The following is a 19051-nucleotide window of genomic DNA, read 5'->3' as shown; positions in this document are numbered from 1 at the left end:
TGAATGCGGTTTAGTGCCTCGCACGGGCCTTGTGATTTTCTTTTTGCGTGCGGTTTGCAGTGTGTGATCGCTTAACATTTTGCGACTGAAATTAAATGCAATATCTGATTCAAATTGTTGCTTCATATGGCGTTCGGTCAAATTGAGGAAATTCGACACTACGAACGGGATTCAAATCGCCTTTTCTCTTGTGTGCTGCTTTTGTCCCTTTGTATGGCCGCGTGCCTCAGGGAATGTGGTTGGAGAATAAATCTTTGGCTGCATTGTTTTTCCTGCTGGTTGTCCATCCAGCTAAACATAGTTTTCTGTGGTGAAATGAATTCAGCAGACGCTACGAAGGAAGAACATATAAATTCTTTCATGGCTTGACTGGGCGGATTCTGAGAGGTTGTTTACCCTGGCTGTGGAGCCCGAACTAGGGGTCAAAGTTTCAGAATAAGGGGCCGGCCATTTAAGATTGAGATGAGGAGAAATTGCTTCATTGTAAGGGTTGTGTATCTTTGGAGTTTTCTAACGCAGAGGGCTGTGGTGGTTCAGTCGTTGAGTACATTCCTAACTGAGATGGATATGTACATTACGGAAATCAAGGTATATGGGGCAAGGTCGGTAACTTTCAGTTGAGGTAGAGGATCAGGCATGATCTTATTGAATGGCGGAGCATGATCGAGGGCCGCATGGCCAAATCCTGCTCCTATTTCTTATGATCTAATGTAGCGATTTAGGCCGGCGGTGTTGAGAACTGTGGCTCGTCTGCCTTAGTTCATTAAATAAGCATCGCAGTAGGAAGCAGCATCAACTGGAAGATGGCTGCGCGGAAGACGTGCATTTTCTTCAATGGGTTGCAAAATAAAATATTTTCGACGGTTAAAATTGCTTTGACGGTTCCAAGAGCGTTAAATAACGTAGTATTCTCCTTTGGCTTAGGCCTCTCGTAATGTCATAATGGGGTGAAGTGCTTTTTATACTTTCTGCTTGAAACTTTGTTTGATTGTAGCTTTGAATCTCGGCAGAGGAACCGAAAGGCAGCAGTTCAAATTAAGTAAAAAGCGATCATTTGGGACGACGTCCTCGGTGCCGTAGTCGGCAGGATTCGAACCTCCGCGGGGAAACACCCAATGGATTTCTAGTCCATCGCCTTAACCACTCGGCCACGACTACCCGGACAGTGGTTTGGACCCACGCTGCTTCTCATTTGCTTCGAAATCGGTGCCTCTGCTGTGAACACTCTGGCACATAATCACATGGGTTCATGTGGAATAATTCCAATTGCAAACATTTTCGTGTCTGTCTCTGTGGCGCAATGGGCCAGCGCGTTCGGCTGTTAACTGAAAGGTTGGTGGTTCGAGCCCACCCAGAGACGTGAGTAACTTTTAATCTTTGCAATCTCATCTATTGTTTAAAAATGGAGTCTTTGATTCCGTGAAATGAACAGTGGTGAGCATACTGCTGCTGCCTTCCTGTTTCCAATGGGAACAATCGCTTCATCGATCAGTCTTCTGCCAGGCAGCATGGATATTCTACATCCCTTATACCAATACTCCAAGTGCAGCGTTCTTGCATTAAAATCCAGCAGGAAAATCGGCCACAGTGGATAATCCATTCTGAAAACCCTTTTCTACACTTTCCTCAGGTTTACACATACATGGATTAGAATGGAAAGCTTGCAACTATTACAATTGCCAGAGAACTGCAGCTTCCTTGCATCGCCCTGCACCTGATCACATGACAACAACCAACCAATCACATAGAGCGGCGCGAGAACACCCCCATTGAATGTGTCCAATCAGGGCCTGAGGATTGAACTGCTCTGTCACATGCAGTTCCAGTAAGTTGGAGGACTCAGCTGTGACCGGATGACTTGTTGCTGTCGCTAGCGCCGCGGCCGAGAAGCGAGCAGCCCCTGCAATCTCTTGTTTTCAGCCAAATGCTAGAGGTATGAATTTCTAATGACAAAATCTTTGACGCTAACTGATTTGGTTGCTGTATTTGAATGCGGTTTAGTGCCTCGCACGGGCCTTGTGATTTTCTTTTTGCGTGCGGTTTGCAGTGTGTGATCGCTTAACATTTTGCGACTGAAATTAAATGCAATATCTGATTCAAATTGCTGCTTCATATGGCGTTCGGTCAAATTGAGGAAATTCGACACTACAACCGGGATTCAAATCGCCTTTTCTCTTGTGTGCTGCTTTTGTCCCTTTTTATGGCCGCGTGCCTCAGGGAATGTGGTTGGAGAATAAATCTTTGGCTGCATTGTTTTTCCTGCTGGTTGTCCATCCAGCTAAACATAGTTTTCTGTGGTGAAATGAATTCAGCAGATGCTACGAAGGAAGAACATATAAATTCTTTCATGGCTTGACTGGGCGGATTCTGAGAGGTTGTTTACCCTGGCTGTGGAGCCCGAACTAGGGGTCAAAGTTTCAGAATAAGGGGCCGGCCATTTAAGATTGAGATGAGGAGAAATTGCTTCATTGTAAGGGTTGTGTATCTTTGGAGTTTTCTAACGCAGAGGGCTGTGGTGGTTCAGTCGTTGAGTACATTCCTAACTGAGATGGATATGTACATTACGGAAATCAAGGTATATGGGGCAAGGTCGGTAACTTTCAGTTGAGGTAGAGGATCAGGCATGATCTTATTGAATGGCGGAGCATGATCGAGGGCCGCATGGCCAAATCCTGCTCCTATTTCTTATGATCTAATGTAGCAATTTAGGCCGGCGGTGTTGAGAACTGTGGCTCGTCTGCCTTAGTTCATTAAATAAGCATCGCAGTAGGAAGCAGCATCAACTGGAAGATGGCTGCGCGGAAGACGTGCATTTTCTTCAATGGGTTGCAAAATAAAATATTTTCGACGGTTAAAATTGCTTTGACGGTTCCAAGAGCGTTAAATAACGTAGTATTCTCCTTTGGCTTAGGCCTCTCGTAATGTCATAATGGGGTGAAGTGCTTGTTATACTTTCTGCTTGAAACTTTGTTTGATTGTAGCTTTGAATCTCGGCAGAGGAACCGAAAGGCAGCAGTTCAAATTAAGTAAAAAGCGATCATTTGGGACGACGTCCTCGGTGCCGTAGTCGGCAGGATTCGAACCTGCGCGGGGAAACCCCAATGGATTTCTAGTCCATCGCCTTAACCACTCGGCCACGACTACCCGGACAGTGGTTTGGACCCACGCAGCTTCTCATTTGCTTCGAAATCGGTGCCTCTGCTGTGAACACTCTGGCACATAATCACATGGGTTCATGTGGAATAATTCCAATTGCAAACATTTTCGTGTCTGCCTCTGTGGCGCAATGGGCCAGCGCGTTCGGCTGTTAACTGAAAGGTTGGTGGTTCGAGCCCACCCAGAGACGTGAGTAACTTTTAATTTTTGCAAACTCATCTATTGTTTAAAAATGGAGTCTTTGATTCCGTGAAATGAACAGTGGTGAGCATACTGCTGCTGCCTTCCTGTTTCCAATGGGAACAATCGCTTCATCGATCAGTCTTCTGCCAGGCAGCATGGATATTCTACATCCCTTATACCAATACTCCAAGTGCAGCGTTCTTGCATTAAAATCCAGCAGGAAAATCGGCCACAGTGGATAATCCATTCTGAAAACCCTTTTCTACACTTTCCTCAGGTTTACACATACATGGATTAGAATGGAAAGCTTGCAACTATTACAATTGCCAGAGAACTGCAGCTTCCTTGCATCGCCCTGCACCCTGATCACATGACAACAACCAACCAATCACATAGAGCGGCGCGAGAACACCCCCATTGAATGTGTCCAATCAGGGCCTGAGGATTGAACTGCTCTGTCACATGCAGTTCCAGTAAGTTGGAGGACTCAGCTGTGACCGGATGACTTGTTGCTGTCGCTAGCGCCGCGGCCGAGAAGCGAGCAGCCCCTGCAATCTCTTGTTTTCAGCCAAATGCTAGAGGTATGAATTTCTAATGACAAAATCTTTGACGCTAACTGATTTGGTTGCTGTATTTGAATGCGGTTTAGTGCCTCGCACGGGCCTTGTGATTTTCTTTTTGCGTGCGGTTTGCAGTGTGTGATCGCTTAACATTTTGCGACTGAAATTAAATGCAATATCTGATTCAAATTGTTGCTTCATATGGCGTTCGGTCAAATTGAGGAAATTCGACACTACGAACGGGATTCAAATCGCCTTTTCTCTTGTGTGCTGCTTTTGTCCCTTTGTATGGCCGCGTGCCTCAGGGAATGTGGTTGGAGAATAAATCTTTGGCTGCATTGTTTTTCCTGCTGGTTGTCCATCCAGCTAAACATAGTTTTCTGTGGTGAAATGAATTCAGCAGACGCTACGAAGGAAGAACATATAAATTCTTTCATGGCTTGACTGGGCGGATTCTGAGAGGTTGTTTACCCTGGCTGTGGAGCCCGAACTAGGGGTCAAAGTTTCAGAATAAGGGGCCGGCCATTTAAGATTGAGATGAGGAGAAATTGCTTCATTGTAAGGGTTGTGTATCTTTGGAGTTTTCTAACGCAGAGGGCTGTGGTGGTTCAGTCGTTGAGTACATTCCTAACTGAGATGGATATGTACATTACGGAAATCAAGGTATATGGGGCAAGGTCGGTAACTTTCAGTTGAGGTAGAGGATCAGCCATGATCTTATTGAATGGCGGAGCATGATCGAGGGCCGCATGGCCAAATCCTGCTCCTATTTCTTATGATCTAATGTAGCAATTTAGGCCGGCGGTGTTGAGAACTGTGGCTCGTCTGCCTTAGTTCATTAAATAAGCATCGCAGTAGGAAGCAGCATCAACTGGAAGATGGCTGCGCGGAAGACGTGCATTTTCTTCAATGGGTTGCAAAATAAAATATTTTCGACGGTTAAAATTGCTTTGACGGTTCCAAGAGCGTTAAATAACGTAGTATTCTCCTTTGGCTTAGGCCTCTCGTAATGTCATAATGGGGTGAAGTGCTTGTTATACTTTCTGCTTGAAACTTTGTTTGATTGTAGCTTTGAATCTCGGCAGAGGAACCGAAAGGCAGCAGTTCAAATTAAGTAAAAAGCGATCATTTGGGACGACGTCCTCGGTGCCGCAGTCGGCAGGATTCGAATCTGCGCGGGGAAACCCCAATGGATTTCTAGTCCATCGCCTTAACCACTCGGCCACGACTACCCGGACAGTGGTTTGGACCCACGCAGCTTCTCATTTGCTTCGAAATCGGTGCCTCTGCTGTGAACACTCTGGCACATAATCACATGGGTTCATGTGGAATAATTCCAATTGCAAACATTTTCGTGTCTGCCTCTGTGGCGCAATGGGCCAGCGCGTTCGGCTGTTAACTGAAAGGTTGGTGGTTCGAGCCCACCCAGAGACGTGAGTAACTTTTAATTTTTGCAAACTCATCTATTGTTTAAAAATGGAGTCTTTGATTCCGTGAAATGAACAGTGGTGAGCATACTGCTGCTGCCTTCCTGTTTCCAATGGGAACAATCGCTTCATCGATCAGTCTTCTGCCAGGCAGCATGGATATTCTACATCCCTTATACCAATACTCCAAGTGCAGCGTTCTTGCATTAAAATCCAGCAGGAAAATCGGCCACAGTGGATAATCCATTCTGAAAACCCTTTTCTACACTTTCCTCAGGTTTACACATACATGGATTAGAATGGAAAGCTTGCAACTATTACAATTGCCAGAGAACTGCAGCTTCCTTGCATCGCCCTGCACCCTGATCACATGACAACAACCAACCAATCACATAGAGCGGCGCGAGAACACCCCCATTGAATGTGTCCAATCAGGGCCTGAGGATTGAACTGCTCTGTCACATGCAGTTCCAGTAAGTTGGAGGACTCAGCTGTGACCGGATGACTTGTTGCTGTCGCTAGCGCCGCGGCCGAGAAGCGAGCAGCCCCTGCAATCTCTTGTTTTCAGCCAAATGCTAGAGGTATGAATTTCTAATGACAAAATCTTTGACGCTAACTGATTTGGTTGCTGTATTTGAATGCGGTTTAGTGCCTCGCACGGGCCTTGTGATTTTCTTTTTGCGTGCGGTTTGCAGTGTGTGATCGCTTAACATTTTGCGACTGAAATTAAATGCAATATCTGATTCAAATTGTTGCTTCATATGGCGTTCGGTCAAATTGAGGAAATTCGACACTACGAACGGGATTCAAATCGCCTTTTCTCTTGTGTGCTGCTTTTGTCCCTTTGTATGGCCGCGTGCCTCAGGGAATGTGGTTGGAGAATAAATCTTTGGCTGCATTGTTTTTCCTGCTGGTTGTCCATCCAGCTAAACATAGTTTTCTGTGGTGAAATGAATTCAGCAGACGCTACGAAGGAAGAACATAGAAATTCTTTCATGGCTTGACTGGGCGGATTCTGAGAGGTTGTTTACCCTGGCTGTGGAGCCCGAACTAGTGGTCAAAGTTTCAGAATAAGGGGCCGGCCATTTAAGATTGAGATGAGGAGAAATTGCTTCATTGTAAGGATTGTGTATCTTTGGAGTTTTCTAACGCAGAGGGCTGTGGTGGTTCAGTCGTTGAGTACATTCCTAACTGAGATGGATATGTACATTACGGAAATCAAGGTATATGGGGCAAGGTCGGTAACTTTCAGTTGAGGTAGAGGATCAGCCATGATCTTATTGAATGGCGGAGCATGATCGAGGGCCGCATGGCCAAATCCTGCTCCTATTTCTTATGATCTAATGTAGCGATTTAGGCCGGCGGTGTTGAGAACTGTGGCTCGTCTGCCTTAGTTCATTAAATAAGCATCGCAGTAGGAAGCAGCATCAACTGGAAGATGGCTGCGCGGAAGACGTGCATTTTCTTCAATGGGTTGCAAAATAAAATATTTTCGACGGTTAAAATTGCTTTGACGGTTTCAAGAGCGTTAAATAACGTAGTATTCTCCTTTGGCTTAGGCCTCTCGTAATGTCATAATGGGGTGAAGTGCTTGTTTTCTTTCTGCTTGAAACTTTGTTTGATTGTAGCTTTGAATCTCGGCAGAGGAACCGAAAGGCAGCAGTTCAAATTAAGTAAAAAGCGATCATTTGGGACGACTTCCTCGGTGCCGTAATCGGCAGGATTCGAACCTGCGCGGGGAAACCCCAATGGATTTCTAGTCCATCGCCTTAACCACTCGGCCACGACTACCCTGACAGTGGTTTGGACCCACGCAGCTTCTCATTTGCTTCGAAATCGGTGCCTCTGCTGTGAAAACTCTGGCACATAATCACATGGGTTCATGTGGAATAATTCCAATTGCAAACATTTTCGTGTCTGTCTTTGTGGTGCAAGGGGCCAGCGAGTTCGGCTGTTAACTGAAAGGTTGGTGGTTCGAGCCCACCCAGAGACGTAAGTAACTTTTAATTTTTGCAAACTCATCTATTGTTTAAAAATGGAGTCTTTGATTCCGTGAAATGAACAGTGGTGAGCATACTGCTGCTGCCTTCCTGTTTCCAATGGGAACAATCGCTTCATCGATCAGTCTTCTGCCAGGCAGCATGGATATTCTACATCCCTTATACCAATACTCCAAGTGCAGCGTTCTTGCATTAAAATCCAGCAGGAAAATCGGCCACAGTGGATAATCCATTCTGAAAACCCTTTTCTACACTTTCCTCAGGTTTACACATACATGGATTAGAATGGAAAGCTTGCAACTATTACAATTGCCAGAGAACTGCAGCTTCCTTGCATCGCCCTGCACCCTGATCACATGACAACAACCAACCAATCACATAGAGCGGCGCGAGAACACCCCCATTGAATGTGTCCAATCAGGGCCTGAGGATTGAACTGCTCTGTCACATGCAGTTCCAGTAAGTTGGAGGACTCAGCTGTGACCGGATGACTTGTTGCTGTCGCTAGCGCCGCGGCCGAGAAGCGAGCAGCCCCTGCAATCTCTTGTTTTCAGCCAAATGCTAGAGGTATGAATTTCTAATGACAAAATCTTTGACGCTAACTGATTTGGTTGCTGTATTTGAATGCGGTTTAGTGCCTCGCACGGGCCTTGTGATTTTCTTTTTGCGTGCGGTTTGCAGTGTGTGATCGCTTAACATTTTGCGACTGAAATTAAATGCAATATCTGATTCAAATTGTTGCTTCATATGGCGTTCGGTCAAATTGAGGAAATTCGACACTACGAACGGGATTCAAATCGCCTTTTCTCTTGTGTCCTGCTTTTGTCCCTTTGTATGGCCGCGTGCCTCAGGGAATGTGGTTGGAGAATAAATCTTTGGCTGCATTGTTTTTCCTGCTGGTTGTCCATCCAGCTAAACATAGTTTTCTGTGGTGAAATGAATTCAGCAGACGCTACGAAGGAAGAACATATAAATTCTTTCATGGCTTGACTGGGCGGATTCTGAGAGGTTGTTTACCCTGGCTGTGGAGCCCGAACTAGGGGTCAAAGTTTCAGAATAAGGGGCCGGCCATTTAAGATTGAGATGAGGAGAAATTGCTTCATTGTAAGGGTTGTGTATCTTTGGAGTTTTCTAACGCAGAGGGCTGTGGTGGTTCAGTTGTTGAGTACATTCCTAACTGAGATGGATATGTACATTACGGAAATCAAGGTATATGGGGCAAGGTCGGTAACTTTCAGTTGAGGTAGAGGATCAGCCATGATCTTATTGAATGGCGGAGCATGATCGAGGGCCGCATGGCCAAATCCTGCTCCTATTTCTTATGATCTAATGTAGCGATTTAGGCCGGCGGTGTTGAGAACTGTGGCTCGTCTGCCTTAGTTCATTAAATAAGCATCGCAGTAGGAAGCAGCATCAACTGGAAGATGGCTGCGCGGAAGACGTGCATTTTCTTCAATGGGTTGCAAAATAAAATATTTTCGACGGTTAAAATTGCTTTGACGGTTTCAAGAGCGTTAAATAACGTAGTATTCTCCTTTGGCTTAGGCCTCTCGTAATGTCATAATGGGGTGAAGTGCTTGTTATACTTTCTGCTTGAAACTTTGTTTGATTGCAGCTTTGAATCTCGGCAGAGGAACCGAAAGGCAGCAGTTCAAATTAAGTAAAAAGCAATCATTTGGGACGACGTCCTCGGTGCCGTAGTCGGCAGGATTCGAACCTGCGCGGGGAAACCCCAATGGATTTCTAGTCCATCGCCTTAACCACTCGGCCACGACTACCCTGACAGTGGTTTGGACCCACGCAGCTTCTCATTTGCTTCGAAATCGGTGCCTCTGCTGTGAACACTCTGGCACATAATCACATGGGGTCATGTGGAATAATTGCAATTGCAAACATTTTCGTGTCTGTCTCTGTGGCGCAATGGGCCAGCGCGTTCGGCTGTTAACTGAAAGGTTGGTGGTTCGAGCCCACCCAGAGACGTGAGTAACTTTTAATTTTTGCAAACTCATCTATTGTTTAAAAATGGAGTCTTTGATTCCGTGAAATGAACAGTGGTGAGCATACTGCTGCTGCCTTCCTGTTTCCAATGGGAACAATCGCTTCATCGATCAGTCTTCTGCCAGGCAGCATGGATATTCTACATCCCTTATACCAATACTCCAAGTGCAGCGTTCTTGCATTAAAATCCAGCAGGAAAATCGGCCACAGTGGATAATCCATTCTGAAAACCCTTTTCTACACTTTCCTCAGGTTTACACATACATGGATTAGAATGGAAAGCTTGCAACTATTACAATTGCCAGAGAACTGCAGCTTCCTTGCATCGCCCTGCACCCTGATCACATGACAACAACCAACCAATCACATAGAGCGGCGCGAGAACACCCCCATTGAATGTGTCCAATCAGGGCCTGGGGATTGAACTGCTCTGTCACATGCAGTTCCAGTAAGTTGGAGGACTCAGCTGTGACCGGATGACTTGTTGCTGTCGCTAGCGCCGCGGCCGAGAAGCGAGCAGCCCCTGCAATCTCTTGTTTTCAGCCAAATGCTAGAGGTATGAATTTCTAATGACAAAATCTTTGACGCTAACTGATTTGGTTGCTGTATTTGAATGCGGTTTAGTGCCTCGCACGGGCCTTGTGATTTTCTTTTTGCGTGCGGTTTGCAGTGTGTGATCGCTTAACATTTTGCGACTGAAATTAAATGCAATATCTGATTCAAATTGTTGCTTCATATGGCGTTCGGTCAAATTGAGGAAATTCGACACTACGAACGGGATTCAGATCGCCTTTTCTCTTGTGTGCTGCTTTTGTCCCTTTGTATGGCCGCGTGCCTCAGGGAATGTGGTTGGAGAATAAATCTTTGGCTGCATTGTTTTTCCTGCTGGTTGTCCATCCAGCTAAACATAGTTTTCTGTGGTGAAATGAATTCAGCAGACGCTACGAAGGAAGAACATATAAATTCTTTCATGGCTTGACTGGGAGAATTCTGAGAGGTTGTTTACCCTGGCTGTGGAGCCCGAACTAGGGGTCAAAGTTTCAGAATAAAGGGCCGGCCATTTAAGATTGAGATGAGGAGAAATTGCTTCATTGTAAGGGTTGTGTATCTTTGGAGATTTCTAACGCAGAGGGCTGTGGTGGTTCAGTCGTTGAGTACATTCCTAACTGAGATGGATATGTACATTACGGATATCAAGGTATATGGGGCAAGGTCGATAACTTTCAGTTGAGGTAGAGGATCAGCCATGATCTTATTGAATGGCGGAGCATGATCGAGGGCCGCATGGCCAAATCCTGCTCCTATTTCTTATGATCAAATGTAGCGATTTAGGCCGGCGGTGTTGAGAACTGTGGCTCGTCTGCCTTAGTTCATTAAATAAGCATCGCAGTAGGAAGCAGCATCAACTGGAAGATGGCTGCGCGGAAGACGTGCATTTTCTTCAATGGGTTGCAAAATAAAATATTTTCGACGGTTAAAATTGCTTTGACGGTTCCAAGAGCGTTAAATAACGTAGTATTCTCCTTTGGCTTAGGCCTCTCGTAATGTCATAATGGGGTGAAGTGCTTGTTATACTTTCTGCTTGAAACTTTGTTTGATTGTCGCTTTGAATCTCGGCAGAGGAACCGAAAGGCAGCAGTTCAAATTAAGTAAAAAGCGATCATTTGGGACGACGTCCTCGGTGCCGTAGTCGGCAGGATTCGACCCTGCGCGGGGAAACCCCAATGGATTTCTAGTCCATCGCCTTAACCACTCGGCCACGACTACCCTGACAGTGATTTGGACCCACGCAGCTTCTCATTTGCTTCGAAATCGGTGCCTCTGCTGTGAACACTCTGGCACATAATCACATGGGTTCATGTGGAATAATTCCAATTGCAAACATTTTTGCGTCTGTCTCTGTGGCGCAATGGGCCAGCGCGTTCGGCTGTTAACTGAAAAGTTGGTGCTTCGAGCCCACCCAGAGACGTGAGTAACTTTTAATTTTTGCAAACTCATCTATTGTTTAAAAATGGAGTCTTTGATTCCGTGAAATGAACAGTGGTGAGCATACTGCTGCTGCCTTCCTGTTTCCAATGGGAACAATCGCTTCATCGATCAGTCTTCTGCCAGGCAGCATGGATATTCTACATCCCTTATACCAATACTCCAAGTGCAGCGTTCTTGCATTAAAATCCAGCAGGAAAATCGGCCACAGTGGATAATCCATTCTGAAAACCCTTTTCTACACTTTCCTCAGGTTTACACATACATGGATTAGAATGGAAAGCTTGCAACTATTACAATTGCCAGAAAACTGCAGCTTCCTTGCATCGCTCTGCACCCTGATCACATGACAACAACCAACCAATCACATAGAGCGGCGCGAGAACATCCCCATTGAATGTGTCCAATCAGGGCCTGAGGATTGAACTGCTCTGTCACATGCAGTACCAATACGTTGGAGGACTCAGCTGTGAGCGGATGACTTGTTGCTGTCGCTAGCGCCGCGGCCGGGAAGCGAGCAGCCCCTGCAATCTCTTGTTTTCAGCCAAATGCTAGATGTATGAATTTCTAATGACAAAATCTTTGACGCTAACTGATTTGGTAGCTGTATTTGAATGCGGTTTCGTGGCTCGCACGGGCCTTGTGATTTTCTTTTTGCGTACGGTTTGCAGTGTGTGATCGCTTTACAATTTGCGACTGAAATTAAATGCAATATCTGATTCAAATTGTTGCTTCATATGGCGTTCGGTCAAATTGAGGAAATTCGACACGACGAACGGCATTCAAATCGCCTTTTCTCTTGTGTGCTGCTTTTGTCCCTTTGTATGGCCGCGTGCCTCATGGAATGTGGTTGGAGAATAAACCTTTGGCTGCATTGTTTTTCCTGCTGGTTGTCCATCCAGCTAAACATAGTTTTCTGTGGTGAAATCAATTCAGCAGACGCTACGAAGGAAGAACCTATAAATTCTTTCATGGCTTGACTGGGCGGATTCTGAGAGGTTGTTTACCCTGTCTGTGGAGCCCGAACTAGGGGTCAAAGTTTCAGAATAAGGGGCCGGCCATTTAAAATTGAGATGAGGAGAAATTGCTTCATTGTAAGGGTTGTGTATCTTTGGAGTTTTCTAACGCAGAGGGATGTGGTGGTTCAGTCGTTGAGTACATTCCTAACTGAGATGGATATGTACATTACGGAAATCAATGTATATGGGGCTAGGTCGGTAATTTTCAGTTGAGGTAAAGGATCAGCCATGATCTTATTGAATGGCGGAGCATGATCGAGGGCCGCATGGCCAAATCCTGCTCCTATTTCTTATGATCTAATGCACCGATTTAGGCCGGCGGTTTTGAGAACTGTGGCTCGTCTGCCTTAGTTCATTAAATAAGCATCGCAGTAGGAAGCAGCATCAACTGGAAGATGGCTGCGCGGAAGACGTGCGTTTTCTTCAATGGGTTGCCAAATAAAATATTTTCGACGGTTAAAATTGCTTTGACGGTTTCAAGAGCGTTAAATAACGTCGTATTCTCCTTTGGCTTAGGCCTCTCGTAATGTCATAATGGGGTGAAGTGCTTGTTATACTTTCTGCTTGAAACTTTGTTTGATTGTAGCTTTGAATCTCGGCAGAGGAACCGAAAGGCAGCAGTTCAAATTAAGTAAAAAGCGATCATTTGGGACGACGTCCTCGGTGCCGTAGTCGGCAGGATTCGAACCTGCGCGGGGAAACCCCAATGGATTATCTAGTCCATCGCCTTAACCATTCGGCCACGACTACCCTAACAGTGGTTTGGACCCACGCAGCTTCTCATTTGCTTCGAAATCGGTGCCTCTGCTGTGAACACTCTGGCACATAATCACATGGGTTCATGTGGAATAATTCCAATTGCAAACATTTTCGTGTCTGTCTCTGTGGCGCAATGGGCCAGCGCGTTCGGCTGTTAACTGAAAGGTTGGTGGTTCGAGCCCACCCAGAGACGTGAGTAACTTTTAATTTTTGCAAACTCATCTATTGTTTAAAAATGGAGTCTTTGATTCCGTGAAATGAACAGTGGTGAGCATACTGCTGCTGCCTTCCTGTTTCCAATGGGAACAATCGCTTCATCGATCAGTCTTCTGCCAGGCAGCATGGATATTCTACATCCCTTATACCAATACTCCAAGTGCAGCGTTCTTGCATTAAAATCCAGCAGGAAAATCGGCCACAGTGGATAATCCATTCTGAAAACCCTTTTCCACACTTTCCTCAGGTTTACACAGACATGGATTAGAATGGAAAGCTTGCAACTATTACAATTGCCAGAGAACTGCAGCTTCCTTGCATCGCCCTGCACCCTGATCACATGACAACAACCAACCAATCACATAGAGCGGCGCGAGAACACCCCCATTGAATGTGTCCAATCAGGGCCTGAGGATTGAACTGCTCTGTCACATGCAGTTCCAGTAAGTTGGAGGACTCAGCTGTGACCGGATGACTTGTTGCTGTCGCTAGCGCCGCGGCCGAGAAGCGAGCAGCCCCTGCAATCTCTTGTTTTCAGCCAAATGCTAGAGGTATGAATTTCTAATGACAAAATCTTTGACGCTAACTGATTTGGTTGCTGTATTTGAATGCGGTTTAGTGCCTCGCACGGGCCTTGTGATTTTCTTTTTGCGTGCGGTTTGCAGTGTGTGATCGCTTAACATTTTGCGACTGAAATTAAATGCAATATCTGATTCAAATTGTTGCTTCATATGGCGTTCGGTCAAATTGAGGAAATTCGACACTACGAACGGGATTCAAATCGCCTTTTCTCTTGTGTGCTGCTTTTGTCCCTTTGTATGGCCGCGTGCCTCAGGGAATGTGGTTGGAGAATAAATCTTTGGCTGCATTGTTTTTCCTGCTGGTTGTCCATCCAGCTAAACATAGTTTTCTGTGGTGAAATGAATTCAGCAGATGCTACGAAGGAAGAACATATAAATTCTTTCATGGCTTGACTGGGCGGATTCTGAGAGGTTGTTTACCCTGGCTGTGGAGCCCGAACTAGGGGTCAAAGTTTCAGAATAAGGGGCCGGCCATTTAAGATTGAGATGAGGAGAAATTGCTTCATTGTAAGGGTTGTGTATCTTTGGAGTTTTCTAACGCAGAGGGCTGTGGTGGTTCAGTCGTTGAGTACATTCCTAACTGAGATGGATATGTACATTACGGAAATCAAGGTATATGGGGCAAGGTCGGTAATTTTCAGTTGAGGTAGAGGATCAGCCATGATCTTATTGAATGGCGGAGCATGATCGAGGGCCGCATGGCCTAATCCTGCTCCTATTTCTTATGATCTAATGTAGCGATTTAGGCCGGCGGTGTTGAGAACTGTGGCTCGTCTGCCTTAGTTCATTAAATAAGCATCGCAGTAGGAAGCAGCATCAACTGGAAGATGGCTGCGCGGAAGACGTGCTTTTTCTTCAATGGGTTGCAAAATAAAATATTTTCGACGGTTAAAATTGCTTTGACTGTTTCAAGAGCGTTAAATAACGTAGTATTCTCCTTTGGCTTAGGCCTCTCGTAATGTCATAATGGGGTGAAGTGCTTGTTATACTTTCTGCTTGAAACTTTGTTTGATTGCAGCTTTGAATCTCGGCAGAGGAACCGAAAGGCAGCAGTTCAAATTAAGTAAAAAGCGATCATTTGGGACGACGTCCTCGGTGCCGTAGTCGGCAAGATTCGAACCTGCGCGGGGAAACCCCAATGGATTTCTAGTCCATCGCCTTAACCACTCGGCCACGACTACCCTGACAGTGGTTTGGACCCACGCAGCTTCTCATTTGCTTCGAAATCGGTGCCTCTGCTGTGAACACTCTGGCACATAATCACATGGGTTCATGTGGAATAATTGCAATTGCAAACATTTTCGTGTCTGTCTCTGTGGCGCAATGGGCCAGCGCATTCGGCTGTTAACTGAAAGGTTGGTGGTTCGAGCCCACCCAGAGACGTGAGTAACTTTTAATTTTTGCAAACTCATCTATTGTTTAAAAATGGAGTCTTTGATTCCGTGAAATGAACAGTGGTGAGCATACTGCTGCTGCCTTCCTGTTTCCAATGGGAACAATCGCTTCATCGATCAGTCTTCTGCCAGGCAGCATGGATATTCTACATCCCTTATACCAATACTCCAAGTGCAGCGTTCTTGCATTAAAATCCAGCAGGAAAATCGGCCACAGTGGATAATCCATTCTGAAAACCCTTTTCTACACTTTCCTCAGGTTTACACATACATGGATTAGAATGGAAAGCTTGCAACTATTACAATTGCCAGAGAACTGCAGCTTCCTTGCATCGCCCTGCACCCTGATCACATGACAACAACCAACCAATCACATAGAGCAGCGCGAGAACACCCCCATTGAATGTGTCCAATCAGGGCCTGAGGATTGAACTGCTCTGTCACATGCAGTTCCAGTAAGTTGGAGGACTCAGCTGTGACCGGATGACTTGTTGCTGTCGCTAGCGCCGCGGCCGAGAAGCGAGCAGCCCCTGCAATCTCTTGTTTTCAGCCAAATGCTAGAGGTATGAATTTCTAATGACAAAATCTTTGACGCTAACTGATTTGGTTGCTGTATTTGAATGCGGTTTAGTGCCTCGCACGGGCCTTGTGATTTTCTTTTTGCGTGCGGTTTGCAGTGTGTGATCGCTTAACATTTTGCGACTGAAATTAAATGCAATATCTGATTCAAATTGTTGCTTCATATGGCGTTCGGTCAAATTGAGGAAATTCGACACTACGAACGGGATTCAAATCGCCTTTTCTCTTGTGTGCTGCTTTTGTCCCTTTGTATGGCCGCGTGCCTCAGGGAATGTGGTTGGAGAATAAATCTTTGGCTGCATTGTTTTTCCTGCTGGTTGTCCATCCAGCTAAATATAGTTTTCTGTGGTGAAATGAATTCAGCAGACGCTATGAAGGAAGAACATATAAATTTTTTCATGGCTTGACTGGGCGGATTCTGAGAGGTTGTTTACCCTGGCTGTGGAGCCCGAACTAGGGGTCAAAGTTTCAGAATAAGGGGCCGGCCATTTAAGATTGAGATGAGGAGAAATTGCTTCATTGTAAGGGTTGTGTATCTTTGGAGTTTTCTAACGCAGAGGGCTGTGGTGGTTCAGTCGTTGAGTACATTCCTAACTGAGATGGATATGTACATTACGGAAATCAAGGTATATGGGGCAAGGTCGGTAACTTTCAGTTGAGGTAGAGGATCAGCCATGATCTTATTGAATGGCGGAGCATGATCGAGGGCCGCATGGCCAAATCCTGCTCCTATTTCTTATGATCTAATGTAGCGATTTAGGCCGGCGGTGTTGAGAACTGTGGCTCGTCTGCCTTAGTTCATTAAATAAGCATCGCAGTAGGAAGCAGCATCAACTGGAAGATGGCTGCGCGGAAGACGTGCATTTTCTTCAATGGGTTGCAAAATAAAATATTTTCGACGGTTAAAATTGCTTTGACGGTTTCAAGAGCGTTAAATAACGTAGTATTCTCCTTTGGCTTAGGCCTCTCGTAATGTCATAATGGGGTGAAGTGCTTGTTTTCTTTCTGCTTGAAACTTTGTTTGATTGTAGCTTTGAATCTCGGCAGAGGAACCGAAAGGCAGCAGTTCAAATTAAGTAAAAAGCGATCATTTGGGACGACTTCCTCGGTGCCGTAATCGGCAGGATTCGAATCTGCGCGGGGAAACCCCAATAGATTTCTAGTCCATCGCCTTAACCACTCGGCCACGACTACCCTGACAGTGGTTTGGACCCACGCAGCTTCTCATTTGCTTCGAAATCGGTGCCTCTGCTGTGAACACTCTGGCACATAATCACATGGGTTCATGTCGAATAATTCCAATTGCAAACATTTTCGTGTCTGTCTCTGTGGTGCAATGGGCCAGCGCTGTTCGGCTGTTAACTGAAAGGTTGGTGGTTCGAGCCCACCCAGAGACGTGAGTAACTTTTAATTTTTGCAAACTCATCTATTGTTTAAAAATGGAGTCTTTGATTCCGTGAAATGAACAGTGGTGAGCATACTGCTGCTGCCTTCCTGTTTCCAATGGGAACAATCGCTTCATCGATCAGTCTTCTGCCAGGCAGCATGGATATTCTACATCCCTTATACCAATACTCCAAGTGCAGCGTTCTTGCATTAAAATCCAGCAGGAAAATCGGCCACAGTGGATAATCCATTCTGAAAACCCTTTTCTACACTTTCCTCAGGTTTACACATACATGGATTAGAATGGAAAGCTTGCAACTATTACAATTGCCAGAGAATTGCAGCTTCCTTGCATCGCCCTGCACCCTGATCACATGACAACAACCAACCAATCACATAGAGCGGCGCGAGAACACCCCCATTGAATGTGTCCAATCAGGGCCTGAGGATTGAACTGCTCTGTCACATGCAGTTCCAGTAAGTTGGAGGACTCAGCTGTGACCGGATGACTTGTTGCTGTCGCTAGCGCCGCGGCCGAGAAGCGAGCAGCCCCTGCAATCTCTTGTTTTCAGCCAAATGCTAGAGGTATGAATTTCTAATGACAAAATCTTTGACGCTAACTGATTTGGTTGCTGTATTTGAATGCGGTTTAGTGCCTCGCACGGGCCTTGTGATTTTCTTTTTGCGTGCGGTTTGCAGTGTGTGATCGCTTAACATTTTGCGACTGAAATTAAATGCAATATCTGATTCAAATTGTTGCTTCATATGGCGTTCGGTCAAATTGAGGAAATTCGACACTACGAACGGGATTCAAATCGCCTTTTCTCTTGTGTGCTGCTTTTGTCCCTTTGTATGGCCGCGTGCCTCAGGGAATGTGGTTGGAGAATAAATCTTTGGCTGCATTGTTTTTCCTGCTGGTTGTCCATCCAGCTAAACATAGTTTTCTGTGGTGAAATGAATTCAGCAGACGCTACGAAGGAAGAACATATAAATTCTTTCATGGCTTGACTGGGCGGATTCTGAGAGGTTGTTTACCCTGGCTGTGGAGCCCGAACTAGGGGTCAAAGTTTCAGAATAAGGGGCCGGCCATTTAAGATTGAGATGAGGAGAAATTGCTTCATTGTAAGGGTTGTGTATCTTTGGAGTTTTCTAACGCAGAGGGCTGTGGTGGTTCAGTCGTTGAGTACACTCCTAACTGAGATGGATATGTACATTACGGAAATCAAGGTATATGGGGCAAGGTCGGTAACTTTCAGTTGAGGTAGAGGATCAGCCATGATCTTATTAAATGGCGGAGCATGATCGAGGGCCGCATGGCCAAATCCTGCTCCTATTTCTTATGATCTAATGCAGCGATTTAGGCCGGCGGTGTTGAGAACTGTGGCTCGTCTGCCTTAGTTCATTAAATAAGCATCGCAGTAGGAAGCAGCATCAACTGGAAGATGGCTGCGCGGAAGACGTGCGTTTTCTTCAATGGGTTGCAAAATAAAATATTTTCGACGGTTAAAATTGCTTTGACGGTTTCAAGAGCGTTAAATAACGTAGTATTCTCCTTTGGCTTAGGCCTCTCGTAATGTCATAATGGGGTGAAGTGCTTGTTATCCTTTCTGCTTGAAACTTTGTTTGATTGTAGCTTTGAATCTCGGCAGAGGAACCGAAAGGCAGCAGTTCAAATTAAGTAAAAAGCGATCATTTGGGACGACGTCCTCGGTGCTGTAGTCGGCAGGATTCGAACCTTCGCGGGGAAACCCCAATGGATTATCTAGTCCATCGCCTTAACCACTCGGCCACGACTACCCTGACAGTG

The 19051-nt window shown here is 45.6% G+C and overlaps 12 non-coding genes across 12 annotated transcripts; 6 read left to right on the top strand and 6 right to left on the bottom strand.

The window, feature by feature from the left end:
* Window positions 1-1075: 1075 nt before the first annotated feature.
* On the bottom strand, window positions 1076-1158 carry trnas-aga (transfer RNA serine (anticodon AGA)). The gene has a single exon. It is a non-coding gene; the product is annotated as a tRNA-Ser (tRNA).
* A 128-nt stretch (window positions 1159-1286) lies between these two features.
* On the top strand, window positions 1287-1360 carry trnan-guu (transfer RNA asparagine (anticodon GUU)). Its single transcript has one exon. It is a non-coding gene; the product is annotated as a tRNA-Asn (tRNA).
* A 1702-nt stretch (window positions 1361-3062) lies between these two features.
* On the bottom strand, window positions 3063-3144 carry trnas-aga (transfer RNA serine (anticodon AGA)). The gene has a single exon. It is a non-coding gene; the product is annotated as a tRNA-Ser (tRNA).
* Window positions 3145-3272: 128 nt separating this feature from the next.
* On the top strand, window positions 3273-3346 carry trnan-guu (transfer RNA asparagine (anticodon GUU)). The gene has a single exon. It is a non-coding gene; the product is annotated as a tRNA-Asn (tRNA).
* Window positions 3347-5259: 1913 nt separating this feature from the next.
* trnan-guu (transfer RNA asparagine (anticodon GUU)) lies at window positions 5260-5333 on the top strand. Its single transcript has one exon. It is a non-coding gene; the product is annotated as a tRNA-Asn (tRNA).
* Window positions 5334-7035: 1702 nt separating this feature from the next.
* Window positions 7036-7117, bottom strand: trnas-aga (transfer RNA serine (anticodon AGA)). Its single transcript has one exon. It is a non-coding gene; the product is annotated as a tRNA-Ser (tRNA).
* Window positions 7118-9022: 1905 nt separating this feature from the next.
* Window positions 9023-9104, bottom strand: trnas-aga (transfer RNA serine (anticodon AGA)). The gene has a single exon. It is a non-coding gene; the product is annotated as a tRNA-Ser (tRNA).
* A 128-nt stretch (window positions 9105-9232) lies between these two features.
* trnan-guu (transfer RNA asparagine (anticodon GUU)) lies at window positions 9233-9306 on the top strand. Its single transcript has one exon. It is a non-coding gene; the product is annotated as a tRNA-Asn (tRNA).
* A 1703-nt stretch (window positions 9307-11009) lies between these two features.
* Window positions 11010-11091, bottom strand: trnas-aga (transfer RNA serine (anticodon AGA)). The gene has a single exon. It is a non-coding gene; the product is annotated as a tRNA-Ser (tRNA).
* A 2116-nt stretch (window positions 11092-13207) lies between these two features.
* Window positions 13208-13281, top strand: trnan-guu (transfer RNA asparagine (anticodon GUU)). Its single transcript has one exon. It is a non-coding gene; the product is annotated as a tRNA-Asn (tRNA).
* Window positions 13282-14984: 1703 nt separating this feature from the next.
* trnas-aga (transfer RNA serine (anticodon AGA)) lies at window positions 14985-15066 on the bottom strand. Its single transcript has one exon. It is a non-coding gene; the product is annotated as a tRNA-Ser (tRNA).
* Window positions 15067-15194: 128 nt separating this feature from the next.
* On the top strand, window positions 15195-15268 carry trnan-guu (transfer RNA asparagine (anticodon GUU)). The gene has a single exon. It is a non-coding gene; the product is annotated as a tRNA-Asn (tRNA).
* The last annotated feature ends 3783 nt before the right edge of the window (window positions 15269-19051 follow it).

This window comes from Somniosus microcephalus, unplaced genomic scaffold, assembly GCF_052327205.1.
Source record: "Somniosus microcephalus isolate GS21.2 unplaced genomic scaffold, FLI_Smic_1.0 unresolved_chr9, whole genome shotgun sequence".
Taxonomy (NCBI): domain Eukaryota; kingdom Metazoa; phylum Chordata; class Chondrichthyes; order Squaliformes; family Somniosidae; genus Somniosus; species Somniosus microcephalus.
This window is presented reverse-complemented; position numbering and strand designations above follow the sequence as displayed.